At 37.4% G+C, this 6,485-nt stretch overlaps 1 non-coding gene across 1 annotated transcript; it reads right to left on the bottom strand.

The window, feature by feature from the left end:
- Positions 1-4,284: 4,284 nt before the first annotated feature.
- On the bottom strand, positions 4,285-4,391 carry LOC124899782. Its single transcript, XR_007057346.1, has one exon. It is a non-coding gene; the product is annotated as a small nucleolar RNA R71 (small nucleolar RNA).
- Positions 4,392-6,485: the final 2,094 nt, after the last annotated feature.

Raw genomic sequence — 6,485 nt, 5'->3', positions numbered from 1 at the left:
TCTACTAATGTTGCGTGTATTCTTATAGCACTTACGCTTAAGGTTCGCACTTGGTATTCGCTCTATTCCCTAAATATGAGTTTTGACTCATATTACATTAGTCATGGTATATGTGTTTGTGTTTCTTTTGATGTCCAGTCTTAAGGACTCTATTTTGATATGATTGTATCGGTATAGTTCTTCATTATAGTTTAGATGGTTGTTATTAAGTACTTTGTGCCTATGGTGTCTTGTCTTATTTTAGAGGGTCTTTGCCTTTGCCTTAGGTGGCATGGGTAATTTTTGTAGTTCGATTCCATAAATGACTATTCTTGTGCTAGGGTAGTAGTTGTTTGGAAAGTATGGTGATGTGTTTAAATGGGGAATGTAGAAGTCCCTAAGTTGGGAAAAGTTTAGGATAACTACCAGAGTTAAGATTTTGGAAGGTAAGGTAAGATTGTTGTCATGGGAAATAGTTAGGAAAGGAATGGATAGTGAAAACCTTGTGAGGGTTGTAAAGGGTGCTAGAACTTTTGATGGATAGATCATATCGTGGGTATATAAGTCGTAGGGCTAAATGTTGTGATTGGTAGACATACCAATAGTTGTGTTGGGTACTTGAGATATGTTATAGGTTTTATGAATTGTTTTCATGGTTCGATCATTGTTTGGTTTTGGGTCTAATTATAGGATGGAGGTTTTGGTTAAAATGGTTGGATATGGTTTGTCCATATTCTTTACTCACGGTTCCCATATTATAATGGTAATAGAAGCAGAAGAGTGTTTTAGGATATAGGTAAGGAGTAAAGGCCAGTGTCCTAAGTTAGCTCTTTTGTGTTTTGGATAGGCTTGAACATGGAATCAGTGGTGTATAGCTCGGCTCAATCTTTTGTGGTGGTGTGTCCTGGAAAATTCTAAATTGAATTGGAATTGCCCTTTAGCATGAGTCCATTGACCCAGTAATCTATGTGATGTTGGGTTGAGGTGTGAATGGTCCTAGTTTTGTTGGTTCCTTTGGGTGGTATTGGTATCTCAAGTTCTTTATTCTTTTGGGGAGGTCCCAATAAGGATCTTAGATTGGTAAGTTCGCCGATTGTGAACAAATAAGGTATAGCTTCGGTAAAGGTTCCATGGTGGAACTAAAGGTCTGAGAAAGTCATTTGAGATGTGGAGGAGGACATGGAGTCCAAGTATCCCCGTTGGTTCATTTGGAAACTCTTGTAGGGTATATGTTCTTTATCACATCCTTGTTTCTAACTTAGATAAAGGTGAGGAATGTTTTCTCTTACATCTTTGTTATCTAACTTAGTTAGAGGTCGGAATAGGAGTGTTAGAGTGTAAATCATGTTTGGGTTACGTATGGTGATCTTCTCATCTTAGTTTATGCCCTTTGTCTTCTATTTTTGTTAAGGGAAAGTTTAATGAGTTATCTCGTGCTTATTCATACCCTTACCTATCATTTGAGGATGAATGCTCCTGGTGGAGGAGACTGAAACACCCCAGAGTAAGACCCTTGCAAATTTTCCTTTGGTTTTAGACTCACTGGATTTGGTACAACTCAAGGGTATGATTCATACCCTTAGATATGTGTCATAGGGTATCGTGAGGGTGAATTCGTAACCTAGGTAATGTGTTTGGCTTATTTACCACCCAAGGTATGAATCATCAAGGCACGAGTCGTATCCAAAGATTTGAATGGTGCAAGGCAAGTCATATGGTTCTTGATTGAGTTATCTTGTGAAGTTTGTCCAAGCTACGAGATGTGGGTATGATTTGGTGTACGAATCATACCTATAGGTACGAGTAGAGAGATTTGAGTCGTATAAAAACCAGTGTGTAGGGTCTTGGAATAGTCTTAGGTAGGAGTTAGGGTACCACTCGTACCCTAGGATATGGATAGTAGGGGAGTCGTACCCCTGGGTGTGGTTTATTTCTAATTTTAAGTCAATAGTCCGAACATTTCCTACTTCAAATCCGTTATGTCCTCACATTATATAACCCTTGGTTCGCATCCATAATACTTGTTAAAATATCAAAACACTTCAAATACTCTCTTATAGACTTGAGGATAGGGTTTCTTCATCTATTCTTTAAAGGGTTCAAAGGTCGAAATTTCTTTCATGAATCTTTATGTATACGGAATGTACTTGATCTTGGGCATATTTATATGCTCAAAGTACCATTATGCACCCAAATTTGAACTTAGTTTAAGAACTTTTGAATGAATTCTCAAGTATAATTCAACTTTTATTTCGTCTTATGCCTAATAGATATGAGTAATACTTTCAGGTGCAAAATAATGAAGAATTAATTGTGCATAATTGGATACAACGAGGATATGAAAGTAGTGAAGGAATGCAAGGGACTGAAATTAAGCTGGAAAAGAGACGTTGAGAAGAAGAAATCCTCATTTGAAGACATTCTATCTCGCGATGAGCAACAAAATAGCAATGGTCAAATTCCAGTGAAGGTTCACGAAACCCCCGTATCGCGGAGATAGTTAGTTTATCAGATTTGGTGACCTGAAGGTTTAGTGCATCGTGAGGGTGTTGTGTGGCGTGTCTCAATCCAGTGGCTCACCGCGATAGTGGCATGTCGCGGTGAGGGTGCATTTTACAATTGTTGGGGAATACTTGAGCTCCGCGATTTCACAGATTTTAATGGAAGATAAGAATCTTAGTCATGGCGCGACACCCCGGGTGGAGAAATCGGGAATATTTTAAGTATTTTTGTCCCAACTATAAAATAAAAAATCCAAGATAATATGGGGAACTTTTGTCAAGCAGAGCAGTGGCGGAAAAATGGAAATTTCTCTCTTTTAGGGTTCATAAATATTCTTTTGAATTTCTCTATTTCAAGGATTGATTTGGGTATGATTTGTTACTTATTTTGGAGGGTTAATTCATACATGAGTAGCTAAACACCCCATTTCTGGGGCTGAGGCTAAGAACATGAGTACTATTTAATATTATTATTCATAGTTTCTTTTGGATTATCTTATGGGTTGTTCCTAATTTCTTGAGCTTGCTATTTTAATGATTGGGCACCATTAGAATAAATTTATATTTCTATGTGAATCCAGGAGGAGAATCATAGGATCAAACGAAGAAATTAGGGAGTAAGGTTCTTATTCTTTTATAAAATAAGGGATTTGAATTAGCATCTAGGATAGGGATATACCTAAAAGCCTTGCTTGGTTCATTTGCAGGAAGACAACTTCATGAATCTAGAAGATTGGTTTTAAATCTGTGGGAGTTATAGTTACAACATTCAATAGATAGAAGATCTGAGGACGGGAGACTAAACCTTGCGAACCATCAACCCGATAACCAATTAGACTGTGAATAGAATAGAGAATTGTATGATTGTTCAAAATACCTCAACCCTGGAATCGTCCTCATTATTGATTACAATCGTTGTTTACTTTTCTTTAGTCATCATAAAATATTTCTTGTTTATTAATTTAAATTTTATTTACAAAAGCATATTAATCTTGATACAATCAAACACTTAATGCTCAATTGTCTTGAACTAAATATTGAATAAATTTCTAGTTTATTGATCCTCGAGGGAATGATATCTGACTATCTAAGTAATTATATTACGTGCACGATCATGTACACTTGTGCGTGCATAGAGACGCAATAAGTTTTTGACGCCGTTGCCGGGGATCAAATAGAATTAGTAAATTGCTTTAATTTTTTATTTTTGATCAAAAGTTTAAGTGTTAACAACTTGATCTTAGTGGCTGAATTTTTGCAGGTTTAGCTGAACATTAGACTGGCGAGAGACAAAGAGTTAGCAGAGCCCTTTGCAGAACCAGAAGTGATTTTTCATCAGAGACGACGAGCTCAATCGATGGCAGAAAGACTCGATCCTATAGTTGCTAATCCAAATGTTGGAAATGTTCCAGCTCTAGTTGTTCCTATTCAACTAGTCACAAGATCTGTTCGAGAAGTGCCAATACCACTTATGCACCTTATGACTAACATTATCTTGATGCCTGAATAAGGAGGTCGATGGGAATTGAAACAAAATATGGTGCAATTGTTAAAATCTGCAGGAGAATTTTAGGGACTTTCACATGAGGATCCGAAGCAGCATTTATGAACCTTCCTGGAGATAACCGACACATATATTCCTGAAGATGTGAGTGCTGATTATGTCAGATTGACACTCTTCCCTTTTTCTCTACTGGGGGAATCAAAGATATGGTTACTTACTGAAACACACCAATCCATCACTACATGGGAAGAATGTGCTCGAAGGTTCCTCATTTGATTTTTTCCATCTCAGAAAATGGCTCAATTAAGGAGTGAGATATTGAGTTTCAGACAGAAAGATGGAGAAAATCTCTACCAAGCTTGGGAAAGATTTAAGGGCATACTCAGAAGTTGTCCTCAGCACCATCAATCGAATGATGTTTTGGTTCATACATTTATAGAAGGCCTTGAGTCTAATACAAAAATTCTCTTGGATTCAGCAGCAGGGGGTCAAGCTTTAGAGAAAACATATGAAGAATTATATACCTTTCTGAATTGAATTGTACAAGGTAATCCTAATGGCATGCACACTCGAGGAATGCTCCTAAGGAAGTTGCAGGGGTTTTGGAGGTTGATCAGTTCACTGCTTTACAAGCACAGATTGCAGCAATGCAGAACCATATGTCTACTTAACTTAACAACTTAAAGTTGGGTACAACTTAACCAGCAGCCAGAGCAAATGTAGTTCAACAGGTATATGCATGGTGTGAAGTTTGTGGAAGTAATAAGCATAAAGCAGATGCATGTTCTGTTAATCTACATTCAATCAACTACGTGGGGAATGTAAATCGTCAAGGTCAAAAAAAATTTGGCAATACATATAATCCAAATTAGAGGAACCACCCCAATTTCTCATGGGGTGGAAATCAGGCGCAGAATACAAATCAGTATAAGGGACCAGTGCAACCAATTCCATAGCCGGTTCAGAATAATCAAACGACTGCCTCAAATAGTAATATAGAGGAGATACTTAAGCAATTGATGGATCAATATACATAGTTTGTAGTGGACATGAAGGCTCAACAGGCACAATTTGCAGCTGAATTGAAGAATCAACAATTACTCACAAGAAATCTGTAGTTGCAGTTAAGTCAAATCGTTGGATCGCAAAATATAAGGCCACAAGGAGCATTGCCTAGTGACACTGAGACTAATCCTAAACAAGTAAATGTAGTGACAATGAGGAGTGGGCTGCAAATGAAAGAGATGGTTCAGGAGTAGGATAATCCCAAGATCACTGATGATAGTTTGCAAGAGAAAATAGAAGTAGAAGTAAAAGAAAAAAAAGCTAGTGAAGAGATTCGTGTAGAGAAGAAGACTCTCTCCTTTCGCTTTCCTCAAAGGGTAAAAAAGCATTAAGAGGAAACAAGTTTTAAGAAGTTTCTAGATCTTTTGAAGCAAGTTCAAGTAAACCTCCCTCTTGTTGACATTCTACAGAGTGTGCCAAAATATACAAAATACTTAAAGGATATTCTTGCCCATAAGAATTAGTTGACTTAATATACTACAGTTACACTTACTCAGGAGTGCACTTCTAAAACTCAAAATAAACTGCCCACAAAATTGAAGGATCCAGGGAGTTTCACATTGCAGATTACCCTTGGCCAAACTATTTGTGCACGGGGATTATGTGACTTGGGGGCGAGCATAAATCTCATGCCCACATCATGGTACCGAAAGATAGATCTTGGAAGTCCCAAATCCACGACTATTGTGTTTGAATTGGCAGAAAGGTCACTTGCTAGACCAGATGGTATTATTGAAGATGTACTGGTGCAAGTGGGACCTTTAATTTTTCCTATGGATTTTGTGATTCTTGACTTTGAGGCGATCCAGTAGTTTCATTTATTTTGGGATGACCCTTTTTAGTAACAGGGCAGTCACTCATTGATGTGACAGCTGGAAAAATGACAATGCAAGCACACGATAAAGTTAAGGTGTTTGATGTGTACAGGGCATTAAAATTGCCAGCCATATATGAGGAGTTGTCCTCAATATCGGTTATTGATCTTACTTCAGATTGGCAGTTGCTATTGTCTGATGATCTATTAGAGCGAGCATTAATAGATTATGATCTGTATGGGGATTCGAAAGTATTGGAAGTGGTCCAGATTATGAATTTGGCTATAATTAAGGCAAATAAAGTGTTGATCGAGGCTTTAAATAGACCAATTGGTCCGCCACCCAGGACTTCAATTGAAGAAGCTCCTAACTTGGAGCTTAAAGTTCTTCCTCCTCACTTATAATATGTTTTTCTTGGTGATCAAGATACCTTGCCTGTTATTTTATCCGTAAGATTATCCAATGTACAGGTAAAAAAAGCTGTAGCAATTCTTAAAAGGAGAAGAAAAGTGATTGGCTGAAAGATATTTGACATTTTAAGAATCAATCTAGCATTTCGCATGCACAATATTTACATAGAAGAGGGGTACAGACCTAGAGTGCAACAAAAAAAAAGGTTAA

This window comes from Capsicum annuum, chromosome 6, assembly GCF_002878395.1.
Source record: "Capsicum annuum cultivar UCD-10X-F1 chromosome 6, UCD10Xv1.1, whole genome shotgun sequence".
NCBI classification, from domain to species: Eukaryota; Viridiplantae; Streptophyta; class Magnoliopsida; order Solanales; family Solanaceae; genus Capsicum; species Capsicum annuum.
The sequence above is the reverse complement of the archived record's forward strand: the minus strand, read 5'-3'. Positions and strand labels throughout refer to the sequence as shown.